General features: G+C 39.1%; 1 non-coding gene and 1 pseudogene across 1 annotated transcript; both read left to right on the top strand.

Moving 5' to 3' along the window:
- Window positions 1-12,908, top strand: part of LOC127747619 (uncharacterized) — a 101,095-nt pseudogene that overhangs the window by 39,537 nt on the left and 48,650 nt on the right.
- Window positions 5,512-5,619, top strand: LOC127748228 (small nucleolar RNA R71). Its single transcript, XR_008010170.1, has one exon. It is a non-coding gene; the product is annotated as a small nucleolar RNA R71 (small nucleolar RNA).

Here is a 12,908-nt window from a genome sequence, read left to right as displayed (position 1 = left end):
AGGAACAAGAGAAGCAGGGGCGTGAGCTACAGGAGCTGAAGCGCCAGAAGCTCTCCCTTGAAGGGTCAAACACCCCACAAGTTGAGGGAGCATCCACTTCTCAAAATCAAGGTTGTTGAGTCCTAACTCTGTGATAACCTCTATCATTAGGAATCTATTTTAGAGTCATTTAAATTTCTGTTTTCAATTTTTTTTATTACTATTGGTCTTATCTTATATTTATTTTTGAATCTTGTTCTTCATCCATGATTAATGAAATTTAAGGTTCATGTCTAAAAGCTATGAATGTCCTATGAATCCATCACCTCTCTTAAATGAAAAATGCTTTAATCACAAAAGAACAAGAAGTACAGGATTTTGAATTCATCTCTGAAACTAGTTGAATTAGTTTGATGTGGTGACAATACTTTTTGTTTTCTGAATGAATGCTTGAACAGTGCATATGTCTTCTGAATTTGTTGTTTAAATAATGTTAAATTTGTTGGCTCTTGAAAGAATGATGGAAAAGGAGAAATGTTATTGAGGATCTGAAAAATCATCAAATTGATTCTTGAAGCAAGAAAAAGCAGTGAAAAAAAAAGAGAAAAAAAAAGGAGAGAGAGAAGAAGAAAAAGCAAGCAGAAAAAGCCAATAGCCCTTTAAACCAAAAGGCAAGGGTAAAAATAAAAAGGATCCAAGGCTTTGAGCATCAGTGGATAGGAGGGCCCACATGGAATAAAATCCTGGCTTAAGCGGCTAAACCAAGCTGTCCCTAACCATGTGCTTGTGGCGTGAAGGTGTCAAGCGAAAACTTGAGACTGAGCGGTTAAAGTCGTGATCCAAAGCAAAAAGAGTGTGCTTAAGAACCCTGGACACCTCTAATTGGGGACTCTAGCAAAGCTGAGTCACAATCTGAAAAGGTTCACCCAGTTATGTGTCTGTGGCATGGATGTATTCGGTGGTAATACTAGAAAGCAGAGTGCTTTGGGCCACGGCCAAGACTCATAAAGTAGTTGTGTTCAAGAATCAACATACTTAACTAGGAGAATCAATAACACTATCTGAATTCTGAGTTCCTATAGATGCCAATCATTATAAACTTCAAAGGATAAAGTGAGATGCCAAAACTGTTCAGAGACAAAAAGCTGCTAGTCCCGCTCATCTAATTGGAGCTAAGTTTCATTGATATTTTAGACTCTATAGTATGTTCTCTTCTTTTTATCCTATTTGATTTTCAGTTGCTTGGGGACAAGTAACAATTTAAGTTTGGTGCTGTGATGAGCGGATAATTTATACGCTTTCTGGCACTGTTTTTAGTATGTTTTTAGTAAATTTTAGTTAGTTTTTAGTATTTTTTAGTAGTTTTTATTTAAAATTCACTTTTCTGGACTTTACTATGAGTTTGTGTGTTTTTTTGTGATTTCAGGTATTTTCTGGCTGAAATTGAGGGACCTGAGCAAAAATCTGATTCAGAGGCTGAAAAAGGACTGCAGATGCTGTTGGATTCTGACCTCCCTGCACTCGAAGTGGATTTTCTGGAGCTACAGAAGCCCAATTGGCGCGCTCTTAATTGCATTGGAAAGTAGACATCCTGGGCTTTCCAGCAATATATAATAGTCCATACTTTGCCCGAGAATTGATGGCTCAAACCGGCATTTCAAATCAGCTTCAGAATTCCCGGCATTTAACGCCGGAACTAGCACAAAAGTTGGAGTTAAACGCCCAAACTGGCACAAAAGCAGACGTTTAACTCCAGGAAAAGTCTCTACACATGAAAGCTTCGCAGCCCAAGCACACACCAAGTGGACCCCGGAAGTGGATTTTTATGTCATTTACTCATTCTTGTAAACTCTAGGGCACTAGTTCACTATAAATAGGACCTTTTGCTATTGTATCTTGATCTCATGACACTTTACATGTTTCATACTGTATCTTCTATGGCAGGAGTCTCTAAACCCCATGGTTGGGGGTGAGAAGCTCTGCTGTGTCTTGATGGATTAATACAATTACTATTGTTTTTCATTCAAACACGCTTGCTTCTATTCCAAGATATCACTTGTTCCTCAACTTGATGAATGTGATGATCTGTGACACTCATCATCATTCTCACCTATGAATGTGTGCCTGACAACCACCTCCGTTCTACCTTAGATTGAGTGGATATCTCTTGGATTCCTTAACCAGAATCTTCGTGGTATAAGCTAGAATCTACTGGCAGCCATTCTTGAGAATCCGGAAGGTCTAAACCTTGTCTGTGGTATTCTAAGTAGGATTCAGGGATTGAATAACTGTGACGAGCTTCAAACTCGCGATTGTGGGGCGTTAGTGACAGACGCAAAAGAATCACTGGATTCTATTCCGACATGATCGAGAACCGACAGATGAATAGCCGTGCTGTGACAGAGCGCGTTGAACATTTTCACTGAGAGGATGGGAGGTAGCCATTGACAACGGTGAAACCCAACATACAGCTTGCCATGGAAGGAGTCTTGCGTGCATGAAGAAGAAGACAGTAGAAAAGTAGAGATTCAGAAGATATAGCATCTCCAAAACCTCAACCTGTTCTCCATTACTGCAAAACAAGTATTTATTTCATGTTCTTTTACTTTTTACAATTAAACCTGAGAATTATTGATATCCTGACTAAGAGTTACAAGATAACCATAGCTTGCTTCAAGCCGACAATCTCTGTGGGATCGACCCTTACTCACGTAAGGTATTACTTGGACGACCCAGTGCACTTGCTGGTTAGTTGTGCAGAATTACAAAAGTGTGATTGTGATTTCGTGGACCAATAAACTATCCAAGCAAAGGCTAAATGAATCACCATATACGCTAAAGTCATCCATAAAAACTTCCATACAGGTCTCAATGAGATCAGAGAAAAGAATCATCATACACCTTTGGAAAGTAGCTGGTGCATTGCATAAGCCAAAGGGCATTCTTTTATAAGCATAATTCCCAAAAGGACATGTAAAACTTGTCTTTTCCTAATCTTCAGGAGCTATATGGATTTAAAAATAACCCGTATAACCATCTAGACAGCAGCAATGAGATTTACCTGACAGGCGATCAAGCATCTGATCAATGAATGGCAAGGGATAATGATCCTTGCGAGTGGCTTGGTTGAGACGCCTGTAGTCAATGCAAACTCTCCATATGTTCTGCACTCTGGTTGTCAGAAGTTCTCCTTGCTCATTCCTTATTGTTGTGACTCCAGACTTTTTGGGCACCATTTGTACTAGACTGACCCATTCACTATCTGAAATGGGGTAAATGATATCTGCTTCAAGTAGTCTGGTTACTTTCTTCTTGACAAATTCTAAGATGGTGGGATTCAATCTTCTCTGAGGTTGACGGACAGGCTTTGTTCTTTCCTCTAAGAATATTCTATGTTCACAAACTTAAGGGGTGATGCCTACTATATCCGCCAAGTTCCATCCAATTGCTTTCTTATGCGTCCTCAATACACTAAGCAGTTATTCTTCTTGTTGGGAAGTGAGCTCCCTTGCATTGATGACTGAAAACTTATGCTTGTCCTCAAGGTATGGATACTTGAAGTGTGGAGGAAGGGGCTTTAATTCTATTTTCCACTCATGGTTTGGTTCTGGATTATCTGGGGCTGGTGAAAATGGTAATGAATCTTCAATATGTTCAGAGGTTGTCCCCACACTTGGATCGTGCTCCATGTGGTTCTCTTCCATCTCTTCCTGAGGAGTTACAGCTATAATTTCGTCAATGATGTCACATTGGAATATGGAGTGATCTTCTAGGGGTGCTTCATAGCTTCATCCAGATTGAAGCTTACTGTTCTACCATCTACCTCAAAGGAATAGGTTCCCGAAAAGGCATCCAGCTTGAATTTTGAAGTCTTCAAAAACAGTCTTCCAAGCAGGATTGACGAAGGCCTTCCTGAGTCATTTTGGGGCATCTCCAAGATATAGAAGTCAATGGGAAACGTGAGCCCCTTAATGCTCACTAACACATCTTCAGTAATTCCAACCACTGTGATAATACTTTTATCTGCTAACACAAAACGAGCTGCCGACCTTTTTAAGGGAGGGAGCCTTAAAGCATTATATATAGACAAGGGCATAATACTCATGCACGTTCCTAAATCACACATACAGTCAGAAAATATCACACCTCCAATGGGTACAGTTAACCATGCATGGGCCTGGGTCACTACATTTTTCAGGTATATTTCCCATTAAAGCAGATATAGAAATACCTAAAGGAATAGTTTCTAATTCATTAATTTTATCTTTATGTATGCATAACTCTTTTAGAAACTTTGCGTATTTAGGTACTTGCTGAATAACATCAAAAAAAGGGAACAGTTACCTCAACCTTTTTGAAGATCTCTACCATTTTGGGATCGAGTTCCATCTACTTTCTGGGCTTCTTAGCAAGGTGTGGAAATGGAATAGGAGTGGTGTCTTTTACAGCATCATCTTGCTGGGGTTCTGCCTTTCTTGGTTGGGCTGCTTCTGCTTCAGCCATGCCTTGTGCTTTATCTTCTTCTTCAACATCCTCTACCTCAACCATGTCCGTAGCTGGGGCATGTTCTGGTGGGCTTGGTTCCTCAGAATTCCTCTCTTGCAGTGTGGTTCCAAATCTTAGGGTAATGGCATTGATGCCACCCTTGGGGTTGGGTAATGGTTGAGAGGAGAGTCCACCAGAGCTCGAAGACTGGTTGTTAGAGTTATTCAGTGATCCAATCTGTGAGACAAGGGCTTGCAAGGTAGAGTTCATACCATTTAGAATAGAAGTAAGGTTGTTTTCCATGGCCTGCTGTCTCCGATCAATAGATTGTAGTAATTCATCATTAGAAGATGAAGAGGGATAAGTGATCTGAGGGGTCTACTGAGATGCCTGAGGCTTTCTTAGATGAGGTGCTTTGTAGGCCTGATTCTGATTCTGCTGCCTGAAGTTGTTATTGTTATTCCACCTCTGGTTTCCATTGTTATCTCTGCCTCCTCTATTATGATTGTCCCTCCAACCCTGGTTAGAATTATCTTTCCAACCTTGGTTGGGGTTATTCTGCCATCCATGGTTGTAGCTGCCACCTTGATTGTACCCTTGATTGGGGCAGTCATAGAAGTTATGAGTGGCTGCCACAGGATTGTCTTCCTGTTGGAGTTGTGGGCATTCATCAGTATAATGACTGTAATCGGCACAGATCCTACATACTCTTTGGGGAACCAACTGTTGGCTTTGCTGTGGTGGAGAAGGCTGGGCTTGCTGAGCTAGTTGTTGACTCAATTGCATCTGCTTCAGTAAGTTGGTCATTTCACATAAGCTCTGAGTTAGAGCAGTAGTCTCTTTGCTAGAGGATACCTCTGCAACAGCTCTTGACCGACTTTGTTTCTTCTTGTTATTCCTAGTAGATTCAGCTAAGTCGCTGATCAATTGCCATGCCTCATCAGTAGTCTTATACTTTTTCATAGACCCATTGCTAGTACCTTCCAATGTGGTCTTATCTTGATATTTCATGCCTTGTGTAAAGTAGCCGAGCAACACTATCTTGTCAATCATATGGTGGGGACATACTTCCAGAAGATTATTGAAGCGCTCCCAATATTCGTAGAGAGTCTCAGATTCATCCTGAACGATCATGGAAATGTCTTTTCTCAGTTTATTGGTAACCTCAGTTGGAAAAAATTTCTCCAAAACTTCTCTTCTAAGCGTATCCCAATTAGAAACAGTTGCTCCAGGTTAAGTGTAGTACAAATCTCTTGCCTTTCCCTCAAGAGAGAATGGGAAGGCTTTTAATAGAATAGAAGTTTCATCAGTACCATCGCGCTTAATAGTAGAACAAGCTGTCTGAAAATCCCTAAAGTGCTTGATAGGCTCTTGAGCAGGTAAGCCATGAAACTTGGGCATCAAGTTGAGTAGTTTAGTCTTTATTTTAAAATCCACAGTGACCGCTGGGTGGTGCGCTTGATACGACTGCAGTGTAAAATCAGGGGCTCCAGCCTCTTGGATAGTGACTCTCCTAGGTGCTGCCATGTCACCTGCACGTAGATCAACTGAATCAGTAGAAAGGGAGCTTATTTCTTCCTTAAATGACGTTTCAGATTCGTCCTCGAAGAGGACTAACCGACGTCGAGCTTGCCTTATACGTGAAATAGTTCTTTCAATCTCAGGGTCAAATACTGGCAAGCTTGGATCAGAAAGTGAACGCGTCATTCAATGAAAGAAACATGCAGCTCATAGTAGCAAAATAAAAAGAAAAATGCAATTAAATAAATTCGAATCAATAAATTAGCACACTATTGCAACTTCCCCGGCAACGGCGCCAAAAATTGATGAGGGCGGAAATTGGCAGATTAAGAATTAATTAGAAAAATGGCGTTGCAAGTACAGTTCTTAACCGGCAAAAAATTCACTTATCAATTTAGAAAAGAGTTATCACAAAGTTTAGAAATAAAATACTGGGAGTATGAGTCCCAAGTCATCTCCCAACGAGTTGCAGGAAAATGTGCTATTTTATCAATCAGAGGTTTTCCAAATGGGTTTTGAGTTTGATGAACAGAAAATTGAATTAGAGAATTTATATGATTTAAATAAAAATCTTGACCGGGAGAAGATTAATTGGAAGTTCTATCCTTGTTGGAATTTTTTCAAGATCAATTAATAATTAGTCATTGTTTTCATTTAGTTAACCCTCAACGAATGAAGGAAAGTCAAATTAAAAGTCAACTTCTATTCACAAGTCCTAATCCTCTCCCATGGGAAGGATTAGTGTTAGTGACTAACAAGCCAACCAACAATGAACCAATTACAATTGAACTCTTGAGTATTCCAACTCAAGGTTCTACTTTTAATCAACTCCCAATCAAGTTGGGGTACTACTCCATCATCATAAATATAGACTTCACAAAATTAATGGGAAAAATAAAAAGAGACATAATAAACAATAATCAAAGAGATTAAGTAAAAGTAAAAATCGTATTGTATTAATGAATTCTGAAAATAATCCAATATCAACTCTGGACAAATTAAAAATATGGAAGAGTAAATGAAAAGTAAATAACAAACTATAATGACCTGTTCCGGAGGTAGACTCTTCTTAAAAGCCAAAGCCAAAAATCTTCAAATCCTAAATTATGAATGTAGAAAGAAAAACCTAGGGAAGGAGTAAAATCCGATCTAAAACTAGAAATTATGCGAAATGAATTCTTCCTCTTGTCTCTTCATGTTCCCTGGCTCTAATATGTGTTTCTGGGCCGAAAACTGGGTTGAAACGCAGCCCAGAATCTATGACAGCGACTTCTATAATTCTGCAGATCCCGCACGTCAGGCGACCGCATCGTCCACGCGTTCGCGTCACTCAGCGTTTCCCGTGCCACGCGTGCGCGTCGTCCACGCATTCGCGTCATTCGTGCAGCTTCCAAACCACGCGGTCGCATCAGGCATGCAAGCACGTCACTGTGATTTCCTCCATTTCGCGCGATCGCGTGAGCCATGCACTCGCGTCACTTCTCGCTGGTCATCTCTTTAATTCGTTGTTTTCCTTCCATTTTTTTTTTGCAATCTTCCTCTCCATTCCTTACGTCATTCCTGCCCTATGAAGCCTGAAACACTTAACACACAGATCACGGCATCGAATGGTACAAAGGAAAGTAAAAATTTACAATTAAAAGGTCTTTAGGAAGCATGTTTTCAATTATAGAATATTTTTAGGAAGGAATTGTAAATACGTGCAAATCATTTGAATAAGTGGGCAAAGACTTGATAATACCACACAATTAAACACAATATAAATCATAAAATAGTGGTTTATCAGCTCTCCACCACATGCTTCGGTACTTGAAGAGAAGTCCAGGACAAGGTTTGTTTCTTCCAGCCAACTCTGACATATGGCTCATGGCCTATGCTGATTCAGATTGAGCAAGGTGTCCAGACACCAGACGCAGCATCACATACTACTACACTTTCATTGGCAACTCTTTAATATCCTAGAAATCGAGCAAACAGACTACAATATCAAGATCCTCAGCTGGAGCATAATACATGGCATTAGCAGCAGTGGCGGCTGAACTTAGTTGGTTAAAAAAATTGATGTTTGATTTCAATATCATCATTAATTCTACCATGTTATTTTGTGATTCCCAATCAGCTATACACATAGCTACTAATCTAATTTTCCATGAGCGCACAAAGTACGTAGAAGTTGATTGCCATTTCATCCGAAAAAGAGTAGTTGCTAGATTTATCAAATTGATACATGTTAAATCCAAACATCAACTAGTCGACATCTTTACCTAACCCATTTTAACAGCTCAGTTTCATAGTCTTATAGCTAAGTTTGGCATTTTAAACATTTATATGCCAAACTTGAGGGAGACATTATTTATGTATCTAGTTGTACAATTAATAAATTAGTTAAGACATTATTTATGTATCTAGTTGTACATATATAAATACCAATATCAAATTCAATGAGCATAAGGTTATTCATTTTTTTCCCAAATCAAATTCAATACTGGGTGATGATAATGTAATTCGCCATGTTACTGAGTGAGCGAACTGGTACGAATCAAACAAAAAAAGAATAGATTATTCTCATATTTAAAGTTGGATTTTTTTAAAATAATGAATTTTTTAATTTAATAAAAAAATCCTAACATTAACATATCTTCAGTGGAAAATAGCCAGAGACCAACAGAAGAGAAATAAGTCAAATCAGTCGATGAGTATCTAAATGCATTAAAAAATGTAATATATCAAAACTTTGTGTATGCTTGTAGCTAATTCAGAGAGAATATCTTACTTTGCCCATTTATTATTAGGTTGTAAGTTGTACGCTTTTTATTTTTAATATGGAGGAAGATATGGGATGATACATCGTTATGGATAATAGAGGCACTTTCCATGCATGTGGTGTCATGAGGCTAAAATCGAACCGAGGAATTTAGAGTAAGAAACTCGGACGGTCCAATTAGAAGAAATCTACAAAAAAATATTTTTTAATAAAATTCGGAGGGTCCGTTTTGATTTTTAAAAAAAAGAAAAATCTAAAAACGGAGAGTCCGTTTTCATTTAAAGGAAAAATTAAAAAAACAAAAATTGTAGACGGCGGGTCGGTTTTTCATGGTTCTGAAAACCGCACCAGACTGGCCAGTTCAATCGGATTTATCGGAAACCGGTCTTATAGCCGGTCCGGTTGACACGCAAAACCATCTTGCAAAAAACCGGTTTAAAAACCAGTCGAACCGGTAGTTAACCGATGAACCGGCCGGGTCAAAAACCGGTTCTAAAAAAAACCCACCCCCCAAAACACCCGACCCTCTCCCTTTTGTCTCACTCTCACATTCCAACCAAATCCCTAATTTGCCTAACCTTTGAGAGAAAACACCGCCGCCAACATCAGCTCCCAGCAACCACCACGGCATCCCTTCTCCCTTCTCCCTTCTCCCTCCCTCTCATCAGTCTTACTCACCCAAATCCCTAACCCACTACGATGTTACTTCCCTCTCTCTCTCTCAACCAAGCACCAGCAGCCCCCGCCTCATCGTCTCCTCCTCGTCTCGCTCTCAGCCAACAACAGCAGTCTCCGGTGACCCATGTCCAGAAAGCTGACCACCATTCTTACCTTCCCTCTTCTCTTCTCGCCTCTCATTTTCCCTTCAAACGCTTCTACCCCCACTCAGCTCTCGTCACTGCCACAGAGAGAAGCTGAATCTCTCTGGGCGGCACTACTTTTGCTCTTCTTCCCCTTTTCATTTTCCAGTCAGTCTCTGCTACATTCCAAGTCCCCTGCCTTATCCCTGCTTTCTGCTCTGTTTCTTTACTTTCTTTTATTAATTCTGTTATTAATTTTAGTTAGATTGATGATTAATCATAATATAGAATTAAGAAATTGGTATGAATGATGAGAAAGAGACATGTATGAGGAGGGGGCCAGGGGCCAGGGGGCATTGAAGTAACTTGATACACACATACACTAGTTTGATCTGCCTTTATAAATATGTGATGTAGGAATAAATGCTTCTAGTTATATCTCAAACGTGGTGATTGTAAGAGATCCCCAATTGAAACAAAAAACAATTTGGTTCTTTTTTGTTTTCTTTCCTTCTTCTTTGATATTATCATTATTGTTTAGTTTTGGGATCTTTTCCAGTTTCTGCTTGTTGGCTGCCATAGTTTTTTGGAGCTCTATTCAGCTTTAGGAGAATACAGAAAGAAAAGAAAGCTACAAAAGTAAGAGTTTTTCCTCAGAAGAAAGATACCATACATACATTTAACAAGGTTTGTAAATATCTTAAACTAGCAGAACCTAGTGCAGTGAAATGGATAGGGCTCCTTTATCAAGCTGGCCATAGGAGAATTTTGGATTATTCAAGGTATATTATATTATGTGATGCATCTGTTATGTATATAGAATAAGTCTAACTACTTGTGTCTTTTCAATTTGATAAATACAGTATGTGTTATACGGTCCATTAGTGGGGAAAGTTGTGTATGAATGGTTGAATGGCGTGGAACTCTACTCCATGATCGGCTGCTGGAGCCTTCACTTGCTCATACTATGGATTCTAAGAGGAGGAGTTCATGTTCTGTGGAGTTCTTAATAATTCTGTTTGTTAGAATAGATAGATATATATGTTGTTAGGTAGCTAGGTTGTTGTTAGAGGATTCTAGGCCTGATAATTACTCCGTTCTTGATTATCAAACATGGCCTAATACTGCTTGTTTGCTGAATGATGTTGGTGTGATCATTACTATGCTGTTTCTGTTTCATGTGACCTGATTCTACCTGCTGTCATGCTAAACTGTACTTGTGAAATTAAGTTTGATGCTGCCTCTGTACATGCAATCAATGCTTTTCTCATGTTAATTGCAATTTTTTGGATTCATGTGCTTATATTTTGCTGCTACTTGCTACCCAAATTTCTAGAAATTGTGCTGTTTTTAAACTTGTTACTTAAGAGTTGAACGTGACACTTTTCAAATTCTTAATATCACTATAATTCTCTTCCTTAATGATCTATGAAGTTGTTTAGTTATAAACTTTGATGTTTGAAGTTATTTGTGAACCTCTAATATTAAGTTATGGATAATTTATTATGTGAAATTTTAAATTTTATTAAGTTAGAAATTATTGAATTTATATATTTAAAATTATTTTTAAAGTTTTTAATAATTTTATTTAATATTTAATTAAACCGGTTAAATCCCAGTCGAACCAGTGAACCATTGAACCAGTGATCTCATCGGTTTATGGATCGGTCCGGTTCTCGCAACCTTGCCGTTTTCAGTTCAAGAAAAAAAAAGTGTAAACGGAGGGTCCGATTTGATTTTAAATAAAAACAAAAAACAAAAACTAATTGGACGGTCCAATTTGTGGTCAACAAATTTTTTAACAAAAAACTCGGACGGTCCGATTTCTCCCTGCCCCACACCTGTGTCCAACATACACCTGTATATACCATAACCGAACACAACTCACACACTCCTCCAATATAAAAAAAATTAGTCCTTAAGTTGTAACCAATTTAAAGAGAATATCATTACCTTTCTATATTTAGGGCGCAAATGTTTTTTTTTTTGTGACTTAAAAGAAATAAACAAAAACTAAGAACGAGAAAAAAAACAAGAACTGCTTAAGAAAGGCAGTCCCACTGAATACTACTCTCAAATTCTTTCCAAGGCAACGGAAGCTCCACTTGGGGAGAAAGGGTTCTCATTGCGGTCTTTGTCATGATATCTGCTACTGTATTTGCATCTCTCAAGATCAACCGAAGATCAGCACGCCATTTCCAAGACATGATATCTCGAATTTTTAACACCAAAGGATCAATAAACCCAGAGCAATCTTGTAAATTATTGACAATAGTAAAAGCCTCCACACAATCTGTCTCACATATAATGTCTCTTTGTCCCGAGTCCCATGCTAAAAGAAAGCCTCTCCAAATAGCAAACAACTCTCCTTACAAAATGCTACGACTCTCAATTGTTCCCAGATAGCCTCGTTGCCACCATCCCTTCCAATCTCTGCTAACACAAGCAAAACCAACTCGAACACCACTGCCAGGATAGCTAGCATCACAATTAATCTTAAAGGTACCCACTGAGGGGGGAATCCAAGAGCCACTAATGGTTGAGGGGATAGACAGTCGTTGCAACTCAAAAATATTTCGGAGCTCCTTTTCCATGGACAAAGCCATACCAATCACCTTGTCTGTGGTCCAATGGTCGTGAGGATGAAAGATCTCGTTATTCCTCGAACACCAAATCCACCAGAGACCAGAAAAGAATCTAAAGGGGCGTTGTTTGCTATTATGTAAGAACCAACTCATCAAATCCACTGGTTGATCGGAGATCCCTAAAGCTTGCTAAACAAGTTGGGCTTTTGGACAATCCCGAATACAATGTAATACCGATTCCTGACCTGAGAAACATCGTGGACAGCTATCCGTGTGTGAAATGCCCCTCCTAAAACGAAATGCAGCAGTAGGAAGAGCCTCCCGAAGACATAGCCAGGCAGAAATTTGTGCTTTTCCGGATCATGTTGACGCCAAAGCCAAAGCCAATTACCCCTATCCTCCCAACTAAACATCTTCTTACTGAGCCACAAATAACCACTATGAGCATCATAAACCTTTGAAACCGCACCAGTCCAACACCAACCGACCTCTGAACCAGCTTGAACATCTGAGTTGTAAGAGTTAATGTTGCTCTATAGAGACTGATTCAGAGGAGAATAGATATTCTCAAGGTTCCACTGTCCAGATGACCTAAGGTCCAAGATCCTGAGATCCGAATCAGAAATGTGAACATAATCCATCTCCTGACACAGTCGCCCCTTTCTTCTCCATTTAGAAAACCAAAAGTTCTGTTCCAAATCTCCAATGCACCAAATAAAACCTTCCTTCAGGATATCCCAAGCTCGACATATACTCTTCCAAAAATAAGATCCT

The sequence above is a fragment of the Arachis duranensis genome, chromosome 5 (genome assembly GCF_000817695.3).
Source record: "Arachis duranensis cultivar V14167 chromosome 5, aradu.V14167.gnm2.J7QH, whole genome shotgun sequence".
NCBI lineage: Eukaryota > Viridiplantae > Streptophyta > Magnoliopsida > Fabales > Fabaceae > Arachis > Arachis duranensis.
This window is presented reverse-complemented; position numbering and strand designations above follow the sequence as displayed.